The following is a 16,664-nucleotide window of genomic DNA, read 5'->3' on the forward strand; positions in this document are numbered from 1 at the left end:
ATTTAAAAACAAAACAAACAAAACCCTCTACTTCATCCTCAGACCTAATCTACCTATTCTGAGGCCACCATGCCTTTCTTGTGGGTTTCTGAAGTGTGGGAGCTAAAAAAAAACAAAAACAGGTTTTTAAAGGAATTCACTCGCAAAGCATATCATGGAGAATCATAGAATATCAGGGTTGGAAGGGACCTCAGGAGGTCATCTAGTCCAACCCCCTGCTCAAAGCAGGACCAATCCCCAGTTTTTGGCCCAGATCTCCAAATGGCCCCCTCAAGGATTGAACTCACAACCCTGGGTTTAGCAGGCCAATGCTCAAACCACTGAGCTATCCCTGCCCCTTGCTGTCACTCTGTAAAACATTTTAAACATTACCATGATCGGTGCATTTCACTATGATGCTGCATTTCAGATAGTTTAACAGACTTTCCTTATGCTAAGGCCTTGATTCTGCCACTGGACCCATTCAGGAGAATTTCTGTGCCTATTCAGAACCCCAGTGATTTTAATGGAGCTCCACATATATGCAAGGATTCACTAGCAAGACTGGGACCTGAGCCTGGATTTGTGGGGGTTATGTTCCAGCCCATCTGCAATTAGAACATTGCTCTCATCTTACATTTCTAGGGGTTTGATCCTGCAAGGTGCTGAGCAGTGAGAACTCCAACCCAAATCAGGAAAGTATATAAGCATGTAGCTTAGCTCCATTCCTATTCCATCAAGTGGTTAAACCCTGGGCTCAAGTAGTGATAAATTTCAGCACATGATTAGGTATTTGACTGAACTGGAGTTTTAAGCCACCAGGAACACTTGTGTGTAAAGTTAAATTCTTTGTTAAGTGCTTAGCTGGATCAGGGCCAGACTACTCAGGGTGGGGCCCGAAATTAATCTATACCTTCAGGATGAGGCTCTATATAAGCCTATTTTTCACTGACATTCTCAGTCCACAGCAATAGGTCTATTTAAATAAAAAGCTAGAACTTTTGATGTGAATGTAGGAATGATTTTTGGCTTGACTGCAGTCAATACCAATTTAAATGGCGAAACACAGAGGGGTGGGTTTGCACTAGGATCGGAAAGCGGGTACAGCTTTGGAGTCCCGATGCTGTCAGGTATTTTGTTGGTTGTTTTAAATTTTATTTTATTAAGACTCTCTCTCAAATTTATTCTTCCAACCCTTCACCCCTTCTCTTCCTCACTTTCTATCTCTCTGACAGCTAATATCACACTATTTAGATAATACTTAGTCCTGCCATGAGTGCAGGGGACTGGACTAGATGATCTCTCAAGGTCCCTATTATTCTATGATTTTCCTTTAGGCAATGAGAACAGGCTTGAGGCACTGTTAAGGAACTGTTCCATGGGTAGAGAGGGCAAGAGTTGACATTTACACTACCCACTTTCTCTTCCGCCTAGGAAATGAAGTGGGTTAGAGAAGTAGCTCTCAGACTCTCTTGATCTCTAACAGATCCTAACTTGGGGTTGAAATAGTTGCTTTTTGAAGCTGGAGTATTTTGTTGATTTGGGTGCAAAGGGGAATCAAAATGTGACAGAACTGCAACGTTGATGATTCAGAATATCTGCTTATTTTTGTATAACCTGAGCATTTTTCAGTAGTTCAGTATGGAATTTCTAACCGCTGCCTTATCTGGCTTGAAATCTTGTGAAATTTCTTGTCACCTGGAATAAAATTCCATTTCAAAACACCCACTGACTTTAACAAGACCAGGATTATAGCTACAGACTTGTTTGCTCGTCTTACAGGCTGCAATTCAGACAAACACGCATTGAAGTGATACTTACAGATAAGCAAATGCTTAAGTGTCTTCCTGAAATAGATCCAAAGATTGTAAGGCTGTTTTTGTTAGGACCTGTAATTTCACATCCTTGGTTCAATCCTGCAGATAGTCAAGTGACCTCATTTCCCATTTATCTCACTAGGTAAGGTCTTAATGGGAATGAAAGATGGTCACAGGCTGCTAAATTCAGACCAGGATCCAGCATCCTAGCTAACCTATGGTTCACAAGTGCTCTGATTTCTCATTCCAGTACCACTCATCATAGACAAGCCTGAGAGGTGATGCGCAGCTCTGGAATTTAGTTACCCACAATTTGTGGTTAGGGCACCAGTTTTGGATTTGAGAGAAATGGGCTCAGTCCTCTGCTCTTGCCCCAGACTTCTTGTGCAACTTTGGGAAAGTCACTTAGTTTTGTTGTGCCTCAGTTCCCCATCTGCACAATAAGGATAACAGTACTTCCCCACCTCACAGAGTTTTGTGAGGATAAATACATTAAAGATTATGAGGTGCTCAGATAATATCCACAAAAACAACAAGGAGTCCAGGTGGCACCTGAAAGACAAACAGATTTATTTGAGCATAAGCTTTTGTGGGTAAAAAACCCTTCTCCACGAAAGCTTATGCTCAAACAAATCTGTTAGTCTTTCAGGTGCCACCGGACTCCTTGTTGTTTTTGTGGATACAGACTAACATGGCTACCCCCGATATCAGATAATATCGTGACAGGAACATAGAATTACTTTAGGTAGATAGATACTAGGCATTTGGATCTGTTGGTCTGGCTTGGGCTTACCCCTAAGAAGAAGAGATTGAATTGGGGAGTGGATGGGGGGCAGGAATTGGGGGTGCAATGCATCCCCTTTGATGTTTTTGCTATTTTTCTGCACTAGGCAGTTTGGCCTGTGGGCTAGAAAACTCCTGTGAGCAGGTTTTATTGTGACATTTCCTGAGAGTAGATTGGCTGAAATACCAGGAGAAACAGCCAGGCTTACTGTATTTTGGCACTTTATGTCTTGGGTAGAAGCAGAAATTGCTGACTGGGTGAGAGAGAGAGAGAGAGAGAAAAGGATGGAGAAGGGGAAGAATTAACAAACCTTTGAAGAAACTTCTTAAAACGCCAAGTCTGCTTTGGTTTGAGGCCTGGGTGAAGATTGGAGGGAGAATAATACACTTTGATTTTAATTATCCAATGCAGATTTCCTTATCTTCCTCAGTTCTCGTTCCTACAGAGCAGAAATGCTGCCTCTGATACAAGAGGATATTTAGTCTGGAAATGCTCTTATTTGCTAATCCAGGGCTCCAGGGCATCTCTAAAGAAAAACAGCACTTGCATCATACAGGGTCAGATTAAACAAAAATGGTAGGCCTGTATCTCCTTTCACATACATGGTGAAATCAGAAGTAATTCCACTGAAGTCAGTGTAGTTAGATTGGTGTTAAGTGACAGCAGAATCAGCCCCTCTGTGTCTAACTTTTGTAGGTGGAAAACCACTCAAATCCACACAGATCCTCAAAATTGATTTTCAGGGAGGGCGGGGGGCAGGTTTGAAGTGTGACAGGCTGGCAGAGCTTTTATTGAATCTGGTCCTTTTTCCTCTTTAATCATCCTCTGATCTGGCACATAGGCACAAAAGACTTCAAAGTTGCTGATCAATGTAGGGCTTGTGCAGTGCACAGGGAGAAAATTAGCCAGTCCTCAGTTTAACCCTGGAGCCCCCAACACCCATACTTGCAAATGTATTTGCCTATTGTATAAGCATCTCCTATGTCCACCCGAGACAGCCTTGGCTAAGTTCACCAGATGTCCCATTTTTAAAGGGACAGTCCCATTTGTTGGGACTTTTTCTTATATAGGTGCCTATTACCCCAACCCCCTGTCCCGTTTTTTCACAGTTGCGATTTGGTCACCCTAGCCTTGGCATGATTTTTTATTGTAATTGTCAAAAGGCCAGAGAGGGAAAAATAAATGGTATTGTATTTTTGTACTTCAAAACAACAACATGTCTACTATCAAAGCACAACTCCATATTGCGCCAGATTCTCTGCAGATATGAACCAGTGCACATCGGGGGATTTCAACAGGACTTTCACTAATTTTCATCAGCTGAGAGGCTGGTCCACGCCAGCCAGATTTCAGAAATTCACAGCTTTAAAAAGAGCCAAGGTTGAGAGAGAAAGACAGACAGCGCTTGGTGATCCTGAGGAAGAGGCTGAAAGCACTGAGCGAGCCAGACATTTTGTGAGCTGCCCTCCACACCGCTACACTTCAATGATCTTGTTCTTGGCACAACAAATGAGCTTCTTATTGCCTAATGAAGCATCAGTACATACAAAGAAGGTGAGGAAAGGGGTATGTTTCAGTGACAAGTTTTCACAATGACATCTCCGTTTTTCAGATCACCCTGACGTAAAATTGGGCAGTTAAGGCCCCTTTGGTATCTACCTTACAAATCACTAGTTCATTAGGACTGGAGATAGCTCTCAGGAAAATAACTTGGCAAAAGATGGTAGCCCTGTAATCATGGCACTGGATTGCGACTCAGGAGATATTGAATCAATCCCTGGTGCTGCCACAGACTTCCTGAGAGATCAAATCACCTAATCTCTCTTTAAAACAGAGATAACACTTTCCTACTTTGCTGCAGTGTTGTGAAGATAAAATAGTGTTTATGAGGTAGTGGGTTCAATATAAATATCTGAATTGGATATCAATATCACTCACAAAGGGCTTCTAACCACCATATCATCCTGGCAAGAACAATATCTATACATCTGGCACTGAAATATCATTCCTGGAAGAATGGAAGTCATCTTGCAAGCTGTCCTTTCCATCCTCCCGATGCCCTAACATTCCAGTGAAGAACTGATGTGGAGAACACCCAGAGGAAACCATTTGCAATACTGAAGTTCTCCTGGTTCTACAAAACCCACATGATTTTCAGCACCGTCTACTGACACCTTAACTATTAATTATTTAAAAATATACAAAACTAGAGCACTCCTGCAACAGTTCCTTCCTCTTGAATCACAGAACTTTGGCTTCCCATAATTTTTTTGTTATTTTTAAATTTCTTCTGCTTTGCATCGTTTAGTAATCCATAGACTTAGCTTGATTTGCAATGTTGACAGAATGTCTATTTTAGCACAGGAAACATATGGTCACTTGTTTAAATTTGGGCAACTTGACTCAAAAAACCCCCACAAAAAACGGGGTTCCTTGTTATTCAGAAACAGGCCCAATTTTGCTACTAAACTTAATGTTCCTCGTTAGTTTTGTGAAGGCAGGCCCAGTCTTGAGCGTATTGCACAATGAGGAAGCCATTGTTTTTGGGGTGGTTTTTGCATTTACATAGGAATATTTCTCAAACATCTAGGATGAACCTAGCTGCCGAGCCAAATTCCACCTCAGGCAGTTACATTCTTCCTACCTAAATTCCTCCTGCAGTTTCATTTTCATGTCTGGTCTTAAATTGTTGTGCACTATTGTTTTGTGCTGTTAAACTGTTACCATTCCACCGTAGCTATATTTCAGTGTTGGATGTTGAAACAGCTCTAGAAATAATGGTCAGAGCACTGGGCTGGCATTCAAACCTATTGTGTTCTAGTTTACATGGTGAATAGAAGACAAAGACATACAGAGTAGACAGACCAATGAGATAGTCCCTCTTAGTGACTGGTTTCTTCGGTGCTTTTGGAGAATTCACTTAGAATTCACTTAGAAACCTCCTCTTCAACTGGAGGTTTGTTTGCAGAGCAGGTAGACACACCCATACTACTATGGCTAAAAACAGCAGCGTAGATGCAGCCGTGCAGACTTCAGCAATGATTTTGTTGGTGTTGGTCCTGCTTTGAGCAGAGGGTCGGACTAGATGACCTCCTGAGGTCCCTTCCAACCCTGATCTTCTTTGATTCTATGAAAGTAGGAATCCAGCGTTCCCAGCATGTTTATACAGCATGGTCTGAAGCCCATATTGCCACATTTATACTGCTGTTTTTTAGCATGCAAAAGGCTAGTGCAGGATGTCTACCCACACTGCAGTCACACCTCAGATTGCTCTGTAGACCTACCCTTAACCTCTCTGTGCCTCCATCTGCCCATGTGTAAAATAGGTAAATTACTTTTTATTTCATTAAATCGCCAGTTCAAGAAAGTACCACGGGCCTTACGATAAAAATGTGCTGAAGTCCCATTAACTTCAATTGGACTTAAGTATGTGCTTAAAATTAAGCATGTGGTTAAGTACTGTCCTGAATGGGGAGGCTTCTTTGAATTGTGGCCAAAGAGACAGATCCAAGAATTTTAATAGGTATTGGTTCAGTCCCTATTTAATTACTCTTTGCAAAACTGGGAGGTTTGGAAAGCACTTTGAACTCCTTGGATGAAAGGTGCCATCAGCCTCTCTTTTTGAAAGGGAAGATTATTATAATACACTCCTCCCTTGTAAAAAATTTCACTGACATAAAGCTTTTTCTTTCCCCTCGATGAGGGAGAAAAAGAAAAATGTATTCAAATTTAAACCTTTACATTCAGTAATATTTCCCGGCTGTGATTTAAAAAAAAAAAAAAATCCCAATCTGAACAGCTATCCAGTTTCCAGTCACCTTGAGAACATATTTGAAATATACGAGAGCATGAGTTAAAGTGACCGATGAGGGGTCAGAGATGCCACGAACTTGCCATATTTTTAGTGACATCCTTCAAATGTCAATCAGCAATCAGGGGGGATTAAATCACTGCAGGTAGCATATATTTGTTTAGTTTATCTTTCAGAAAATTGCTCCCAGTATCCTCTTGATACTGTAACTGACCTTTCTTTGGGACAGGTACTTGTGTGGAGCTATTTGTTTTGCTCTCCTTGTGGATGTTTGAATAATAATTAAAGTTTTGTGAGGGGAGCCATGTTATTGGCGTGAATTACAGCACACCAGATGGCTAGGATGTCTGCTAGATTCCAACGTTTGACTGCAATGAAGAGTAAATTGAAGACTTCCCTCAATGACTTATCAGAGGACAGAGATTACTGCGGCAATTACTGCATGATTTCCATTGCTCCCTACAACACTTTGTAAAGCCACTGGCACTGCAATTACTTTTTGTGCATGATCCATCTTATTTAGGGTGTGTGTTATTCCATTAAATTATTTGGCACAGCACAGTGATGCTGAGGGTGATTAAAGTGCCAAGTATTTATATACAAGTAAGGTTATGGTAGGTTTACGTCATGGGTCATGGCTTCAAAAAAGTCCACCCGACTGGCATGGAGCAGTTAGGTCAAGAGCACATCCCCTTTTCCTTGCGTGGAGACAAACAACTGTTCTAAACTGTAGCACCTTCTGTGGATACCATCGCAAGCCCCATCTCATAATCAGGAAGAGGCAGGATGCACCTTACTTTGGGCAATCTATATCTAAATGGATTCAAACGGATGGGATAATCCCATAAACTCATCTCTTATTAAATACCGGTGTCTGGGTGTTAGGGAGAAATACACAGCAGTCAAAAAAGGGTATCAGATGAAGTCCCAACTAAGGAGCTAAATGAGAAAGTTAAATGTGGAGCCACTGTCCTTGACCTGCATAGGCCACTCCTGCCACGACCACATCCGAGTTAGGCAGGTGATCCCAGATTCATGGCAAAGAAACCGTTACAGCTATTCACACTTGTATTCTGTAGGCAGGTGCGCACATACATATATGCATAGCTATATGCACACACATTGTATCGTATTCACATATAGACACACAAACCTGTTCCACTAGACATTTTTGGGAACCCTCTCACTTGTCCCAGTACCAAGGCTGCTGTTCCACCATGGTAGCAACCCTGGAAATCTAGTGTATACCAGGCCACATCCATCCTTCCATCCATCCATTTGGTTTTTCTATTTCACCCATCCCCATAGTCAAACATACTCACAATGACACCTTAGTGTTTGCTTGTGCTGGAATTATTCCCTCATTGGTTGACTTTATCAGAGAGATTGGAAACACTTGGGTGGCAAGAATCTTGTCTTTCATGTGTTTTGCAAACCACCTTGTATTTCAGAGGCAGCATGACCCATCGTATAGGTCAATGGACTGGAACTCCGGGTGCCTGGGTTCTACTCCTGGCTCTGGTACTGATCGTCCATGCTACACCTCTGTGTTTCTCCTTCATCCCTTAAAGGCTGCCTTGGCTATTCAGATGTGAAAATCCCTAGGGAAGGGGATGTCTCTCACTATGTGTTTGTACTTTGCACAGCACACGGGCCTGGTCTTGACAGGAGCCTCTAGAAGCTACTATATTACAAATAAGTGGGGGACACAGTCTGTATTTCAGTTGACAACGGCATCTAATTCAGGCCTTCTGCATTTCATCAGGCACATCGGCACTCTAATTTTAGTGCACATAATGTGTGCCCTGCGTTACCCAATCGACACAACTACAAAACATCCTGCAGCAATGAAAACAACATATGACCTTTTAATTAAACATTTTAAAGCCATTCATTTATTAAGACGACACATTCCTGAGTAATACTTCATCTAGTTTATTCTGAGGCTGCTGCATTAGCAGTTTTAAGCCTGACTTTTTACCAACCTTCAGGCAAGATAAAGAGGCCTGAATTATATTCTCCCTTCTTAACTGGCACCATTAAACACTGAATTGTTCTCTTCCGGGGTAAGCTCTACCAATGGTGTGAGGACAATAAGGAGGAAGACAACAGGAACTAGGGACTCTGATGGAACTATAATTATTGACCTAGCGTCCACTACAAACATTACAATGGCACAGCTACACCACTGCAGCATCGTAGTGTGGACACATGCTGCAGTGATGGATGGGATTTTTCCCATCCCTTGTAGTAAACCCATCCCCTCAAGAGGTGGCAGCTCGGTTGACTGAAGAATTCTTCTGTCAAGCTAGCGGTGTCCACACCAGGGCTTAGGTTGGCTTTTTCACACCCCGGAGCAATGTAGCATGCTCATGTTCCTGCCTGTGCTTACACTCTTGCTCAACTTTAAACATGAGTGTAGTCCCACAGAAGTCTACTTGCGTGATTAAAGTTAAGCACGTGTTACACGTTCGCACGATTGGGCTGAACTGGACAAGGCAGAGAAAGGCTCTGTTTACTCGTAAAACGGTACAGTGGAGCTGCTGCAGCACGACACTGCAGAGGCTCACTGTAGCAGTGGGAGAGCTCCCCTCCCCCACACACAGTTGCTGTGGTAAATCCATCTCCGCACGAGGTGGCAGTTAGGTTAATGGAAGAATTCTTTTGTCAGCCTAGCACTGTCTACACAGTGACTTGGGTTGGCTTAACTATGTCACTCGGCCGGGATTTTTCACACCTCTGAGCAACTAATTTTCTCGTGTAGACTGTCCCAAAGGGTTAACCATTCCGGGTGGGGGCTTGTTTCGGAGAGCCCAATCCCTTAGGTGCTTCAGTGTGCTTCCCTCGTTGTGACTGGATAGCTCTGCCTCCATGCCCTCACCTCCTGTCCCTGCTATCCCAGGGAAGATGCAGAAGCTCAGGAGAACACAGGCACTGCGAATTCAATGCGCAGGGGTTCAAAGGCCAAGTGGAGGCTTTCTTTGCTTGTGCACCCACCTGTCTCTCTTCCAGGAACAATCTGGTCCTACATATCAAGGGGAATAGGAGCTGGAGAAAGAGAGAGAGCTGCACAGAGAATGCAAGGAAGGAGACACACAAAGCAACCGTTTTGGGCCAAGCCAGCCAGAGGTAGGCCATCTATCATCAGCCCAAAAGGACAAGTGCACTCATTCATTTAGTATAACATGCTTTAAGCACTTGGCTTAGGATGAGGCGAGTGGCGGTCTAGCCAAGAGTGAAGCACTATGCTTTCAATGAGGTGCCACTTGCCTGTTCTGTACAGTGAAGAAAAGGATGGTTAATGGAACCAATTAAGAGGTTTGAATGTCCTTCTGACCTTTGTTTCCCACCTTCCCCTGCCTTCCAGGTCAACAGGAGTGTAAGAGGGAGGGAGAGGGGAGCAGCTCATTCAGCCAGATAGACTGAAATGGTTGGGTGTTTTATGATTTTCAATTAAAGGCTTTTAAGGTTTATATAAATTGACATTTTTCCTGCAAGGGTAGGGGAGAAGAGGTGGTGTGTGGATGGGTGGGAAGGAGTGCAGGGTTGAAGCTACATCAATTATTTGACAGAGAATATGCAGGTCAGTGTACTCTGAGTGCTCCCATGCATACACGTATGTGTGTGAACATATACGTATGTATATAATTAGCAACACCTTTCCTCATTAAGTCTCCCAAGGGCGTGACAGACTGCCAGAGGGAGACAGCTGTTTAACAGCACACAGGAATGCAGTTTAGAAGGGAAAGCATATTGCTCAGTTGAAACATTATATTCTCAGTTACACCCTGGCCACTCCGGCAGTGTAAAAGGACTTTAAAGTGGGCATAAATGGTCCCTTGGGAAGATGGCCATGCAGATGGCCTATCCCAGCCAGCACAGAACTGGGGTAAGGGCTCTGCACCAACTCTGCTCCTAGAAGGTTGGGATGGGGAAGGAGAGGAGGTGCAGTCAGAGCACACTGCGTTCCTGTTGTTGTCCGAGTACTTGGACCCACGGGAAGCATAAGGTCAAACTATCCTGAGGTTGAGGCTAAATGGGGCCCTGGCTGCCCCAGAATACAAAGAGCATAAAGATGGTTTAAAGCCTCCTTAACTTCCCGCTTTCTCCAGCCGTGCACTCTAGCATTCCAACGTGAACTGTTAACAAAAAATCATGTCATATGCAAAAAGGTCATGAAATCGGCTTAAAAATCATGATATTTTGAAAAATAATACACTTGGACTTCCTCTTATTAGTCTTCAGATTGTTGAGACTTGAGGGTTCACATTGTCAAACTTTTCTCTGCAACCACCAGGGCTAGGAACTCCCCCCCGCCCCCGCTCCCGCCCCCATGAAAGCTTAGAGTCTCTTGTAATCACAGGGCTCCAGGGGCTAGGGTAATAAAATCCTGAGAGTTGGCAACACTGCAACGGAGTAAGTGATAACTTGGTCTAGGAACCTGCTTCTGATTTCACTTAGACCAACATTAAGCTGGAGTATCTCTGATGACTTCAGGACAGTTGCTCCAGATGCTCACGAGTGTATGAGAGAGAAAGAACAGATGCTGTTTTTTGAAAATCAAGCCCTGTATCTCTTGGTTTAATAATACACAATTTGTTTCTTACAAGTCCAGCTTATTTTGTTCTTTATGAAAGACATAAGATGCACTGAATAGGACAGCATGAGTGCCTTTGTCACGCAGTACGTGCTAATAATTATTTTCTGTGAGCAAAGTAGTTATTGTTCTTAATCTGGTAGCACCTTCAAATGAAATTAGGGCCCCACTGTGCTAGGATTTGTACATAGTGAGAGAGAGAACCATTTCCAAAGAATTTACAATCTAAACAGACAGACACATTAGGAGAAAGGAAGTGTTGGTCTCTCTGTTTTACCGTTGGGAAACTAAGGCACAGAGATTAAAGACCAGTTTATACTTAAAAGTTAAGTTGACATAGCTACAGCACTCAGGGAATGTGAAAATGCACACACCGGAACCTGGTAGTTATGCCCCTTTAATCCCTGATGTAGACTTGGCTAGGTCAATAGAAGAATGCTTTTGTTGACCTAGCTAGCGCTGCACGGGGAGGAGGAATTCCCACAGTAACAGAACCCCCCTCCCCCCGACCTCCATTACAGCAGGAAGCGTCTATACTACAGCACTACGATGACACAGTTGTGGTGCCATAGCTGCTCCACTTTAGTGCCTGTCGTGTAGACATGGGCTAAGTGACTTGCCCATGGTCACAGAGGGAGTCTGTGGCAAAACCAGAAACTGAAACCGGATTTCCGGTGTACCCAGGACCTTAACCACAAGACTACCCAAGCTGCTTTTGAATCCTTTGGGTAGCGACCCCTGCAGAAATGTGAACTGGTTTTGTTCCGTATTGCTTCTTTGGAAATACATGCAAGAAAGGGAGACCTTCCCAGCTTGCTGAAAAGCTGCTGAATCAGGGAAGTTAGAAATGGGAAAGAGGTGTTAGGTCATCTAGTTCATCCCCCAGAAAACTAGTAACTGGGTTGTTGAATAACTACATGGGATAATCTTCTTTACATCATCCACATCATCTTTACTGATGATAATTACAACATTTTCTTCTAAATGCAGGCACAGCCCTGTGCAAAGCTGGCTGGATGTTATTCGTTTGATTTAAAACATTACATTAGCCATCAAGACTTCTCTGGCTATTCAGCAGATCCAGGGCATGGCAAAGCTTGTCCCATCAAGAGTTTGTAATGTTCAGATTATAACATCATTGTCCAGTAAATTAGTTATTTGCAAATTGCATATAACTGTTTGGGAGAATTCCATTAGGCATGATTCTCTTTTATACCAAAGCCTTTTTACACCCACTCTGGCAGTGTAAAGAGGCCTTGAAGTGGTCAGGATCTTAGTGTAATGACTTGTCTATGCAGGGAAATGCACCAAAATAGCTATGCTGGAATAAAAGCATCTGCACAGCAAGATTTTCCAGAATAGCTTGTTGACAGATGTTCAGCTGCATGTGTGTGTTCCCCGTGTGCTGTCTCAGCTCTGCTCAGACAGTTGGCACAGTAGACCTCCAGCGAACTGCTCAATCACCACCAGATCCGTTAAGGCACAAAGGCACCCAGCCAGGCTTATTGTCGATGACGCATCCCGCAGACTCTACTGCACCACTAATACATGTATGCCCGTAACAATGGAGCAGTTTAGTGAACGGTGGGACTTTCTGTTCCTCCCTAGGCTAGACAAAGACACTCCCTCTGAGATGCATCTTTATACCTCGATACAAACAAGTTACGTACCACCCCTCTGACATAGTTACTGCCCTCTGATGTGGCTCGTTATCACCCATCATCTTGTACATGTTGGTTCAATCAGAACAGCTCTATTACGTAATGTCGTCCTGACCTTGCCTTTTAGGAGGGGTCAGTGCATTCCTATTACCCTTGGGGAATGTTTTTGTATCACCCTTGATATCGGGATGTTCTGGTACCACTGGATAGTCCGATGTGTTTGCATGAGTACTCTGCGCCTAGCAGTTAGGAATGTGTATTTCTGCAATATCAGCCCTGTTCTTGCCAGATTCTGTGAGCAGGCCCTGCCTCTCACCCACAGCTTGTCTTTGCTTTATATCAGTAAAAGTTTGACTACCACTTTAGCCCAGGCCTCATATCAGGCCTCTGATCCAAGGGCTCATGTCTCAGGCTCTCTTCCGACTACATTGCTATTCTGGTTAATTTCCCCATGTAGACAAGCCCAAGTGAAAATCAGGCTTGTGAGTTGGAACCGGGATATACTCTTGTATTGGTTTTTCAACCAGTGACATGGTTAAACTGAAATAATGAGTCAGCGTTTTCTTTGAGGGTTAGATATAATTGAAAGCCTGCAGCATTATAGTTATATTTATATAAAATAAGTTAAATTGGTCCAACATGGAACAATTCTCAAGATAGCATTATTTTTATATAGGCACTTGATTTGAAAGATTTACTTATTCTATTAACCTTGATGTGAAATTGCTGGATCCTTAAAAAGTGCAGGACCTTTTCTTACATAATCTAGTCAATTCAGGCAGGGGGTAAAATTACCAAAAGCTCCTGAGTTCCATTTAAAAAAAAAAAACCCACTTGGGTTCTTAGGAGTCTTAAGACAGAGATTTTTAAAGGCATTTAGTGACCTAACGATGCAGATAGGTGCCTAGTGGGATTTTCAAAAGCACCTGCGCACCTAACTTTCATGGGAGTTAGGCACTTAGGTGCTTTTGAAAAGCCAACTAGTGATCTTTAGGTGCTAAAATAGTTTTACAAATCTGGTGCTGAAATGCTTTTGAAAATTATACCCATAATCTGTATTTCCAATAGAGACGGGAATGGACCTAAACTCTGGATCTGGATCCCTACTGGGCCAATTTGAATGCAAACCCCCCAAACCCCAAACTCTGGATATGCTCTAAATTTTACACCCCCATGTTTGGGAACATTTGCACATTAAGTTTTTGGTCTGGAAGGGATTGATTTGTATCAGGCAAGGTACATGGGAAGTGTGTGGAGTTCAAATCAAAGGAAAGATAGTGTGGTAAAGCCACTGATGTTTGAAATTCCTTCTTTGAGGCTTTTGTTGAATTTGGGAGGTCAGATGGCCTCATGGTAAGTTTAGTTAATATTGAAGAGCATTCAGTCCTAATATCCTGTGGGATGGCAGGAGGTAAACCTTGCATGCCATGCTCATTACTGCTGAGGTGTGTGCATAAGGGATGCAACTGTTCATTGTAATGAGGACAGGTTGTTAATGAGACAGTGTTTTGGAGGAGAGGTTCATGAGTCATTTGCTATTCTTGTCACAGCTCAGAGTCAAGCTGGAATTGCTGGGTTGACATTAACACATCTCACTATGCCTGAGTGTTAGAATGCATTGGGATATGTTGTAACAATGGGCCCGTGCATACACTGGGTGAATAAAAGACGTGATAGGACCTAATGCATGTTTCTGTGTGTGTACAGTGCCTCGCACAATAGGGCTCTGATACTTCATAGGCACCTTGGTACGACAAATAAATCACAGTAGTGCTTCAAGGGGTGAAAGGAATTCACAATGCCAGCTGCTCACAGTCCCTGCCCTGTCTCTCTATATGCATACACTGTGCTGAGCATCAGCATCGTAAGGTGCTGATCTCAACTGAGACCTTTAGGCACTGCTGAAATACAAAGAATATGAGTCGTGCCAGGCCAACCATTAATTTACAATTTTTTCCAAGTCAAATTAATTGTAGTAAGTAAATGAAAACCTTTATTAGAAAGGAGCAAAGGCTGAAAGTATGTTTAAGTGGAGTCCAATTAATATTCCAAAAAACAATAAGAAAATTAAACCTGGATGCAAGAATCTAGAAATGCACAGATAACAGATCCAGGCAGTTCCCCGCTGCCATAAGGGAAGGTAGGACCTCCTGATCAAGTCCAGTCCTCTGCTATCACAGGCAATCATAGAAGATTAGGGTTGGAAGAGACCTCAGAAGGTCATCTAGTCCAACCCCCTGCTCAAAGCAGGACCAACACCAACAAAATCATCTCAGCCGGGGCTTTGTCAAGCCGGGCCTTAAAAACCTCTAAGGCTGGAGGTTCCACCACCTCCCTAGATAACCCATTCCAGTGCTTCACCATCCTCCTAGTGAAATAGTGTTTCCTAATATCCAACCTAAATATCCCGCACTGCAACTTGAGACCATTACTCCTTGTTCTGTCATCTGCCACCACTGAGAACAGCCGAGCTCCATCCTCTTTGGAACCCTCCTTCAGGTAGTTGAAGGTTGCTATCAAATCCCCCCTCGCTCTTCTCTTCTGCAGACTAAACAAGCCCTGTTCACTCAGCTGTTCCTCGTAAGTCATGTACCCTACACCCTGATCATTTCCATTGCCCTCTGCTGGACTCTCTCCAATTTGTCCACATCCTTTCTGGGGTGGGAGGCCCAAAACTGGACGCAATACTCCAGATGTGGCCTCACCAGTGCCGAATAGAGGGGAATAATCACTTCCCTCCATCTGCTGGCGATGCTCCTACTAATGCAGCCCAGTATGCCGTTAGCCTTCTTGGCAACGAGGGCACACTGCTGACTCATATCCAGCTTCCTGTCCACTGTAATCCCCAGGTCCTTTTCTGCACAACTGCTGCTTAGCCAGTCGGTCCCCAGCCTGTAGCAGTGCATGGGATTCTTCCGTCCCAAGTCCGATGCCATCATACAATTGATAACCCCATTATATAATTGTATATTCTTTTATCTCTCACTATCATTTTTGAAGAAGGATGGTAAAAATGGCAGCCCCTTTACAGGTGTTAGCAAGCCTATAGATGGTATGTAGGGGCGGTAGTGGTGAGAATGGGATATGGGATGGTGAAGAAGGAGCTGACAGACTAGTTGTTATCCACATGGCAGGAAAGAGAGGACAAGCACTTGTCCTGCAGCATCGGATGTGAGCAGGTCATTAAGGATATGTACAGCTGTGAAGGGGGAGGGTGTCAGAGCTCAGGCTCCAGCCTGAGCCCAAATGTGTACACTGGAATTTTATAGCATCACAGCCCGAGTGCCACAAGTCTGAGTCAGCTGTCTTGGGCGAGCTGCAGGTGTTTTACTCCAGTCTCCTAACATATCCTAACACATTGGCTGGCCAGCTCAGGATACCATAGTTAGCCGTGGACTTTCTAAAGTCCGAGTCCCACAAGCTGCACAGAGTGGACAGAACCCCATACGAGACCCTAGTGAAGTAAAAAGGTCCCCACACAGCAGGGATCAGTCCATGCAGAGCAGCTTTCAGGATCAGAGCCTAAATGATCATGTGGCTCTTTGGTCCCAGTCTCCAGAAATGGTTCATTTCTCTCAGTCAGTTTATATCACGGAAGGGGAAATTCATGCCAACAAAGCCTTTCCCTTTGCTTCATGAAATTTAATAACCAACCAACTCAGTGATTTGGGGTAAATTTTCCCTATTCACATAATGCTGTGATGGTGTAAAGCATGCAACTCGCACTAAAAGAAAAAAGCAAAACAACTACAGAACATTTTCAGAAGGTCTCAGCTCTTTAAGTACACCCTACACTGTTCATCACTTTCCTAACCATCTCCTCGTTATGGTCCTTAATAGCCCCTTGTTAATTTGACTCCTTTTAAAGTACAGATGCTAGCTCAGTTATTGTTTTTGTTTTTAAATTACCTAGCTATGTAATGATGAAAGCACTTTTACTCTTGAAAGTACTTTAATGAAAGTGCATCTGACTTCTTATTTTGCTAGATAGCAGCACTATGTTCACTAACGGTGC

At 43.4% G+C, this 16,664-nt stretch overlaps 1 protein-coding gene across 6 annotated transcripts in view; it reads right to left on the reverse strand.

Annotated features, from left to right (window-relative positions):
- The window catches only part of LRRTM4 (leucine rich repeat transmembrane neuronal 4), a 405,526-nt gene that overhangs the window by 276,283 nt on the left and 112,579 nt on the right, over positions 1-16,664 (reverse strand). The gene's annotated exons all lie outside the window — the stretch shown is intronic.

Source organism: Lepidochelys kempii, chromosome 26 (assembly GCF_965140285.1).
Source record: "Lepidochelys kempii isolate rLepKem1 chromosome 26, rLepKem1.hap1, whole genome shotgun sequence".
In the NCBI taxonomy this organism is placed as follows: domain Eukaryota; kingdom Metazoa; phylum Chordata; order Testudines; family Cheloniidae; genus Lepidochelys; species Lepidochelys kempii.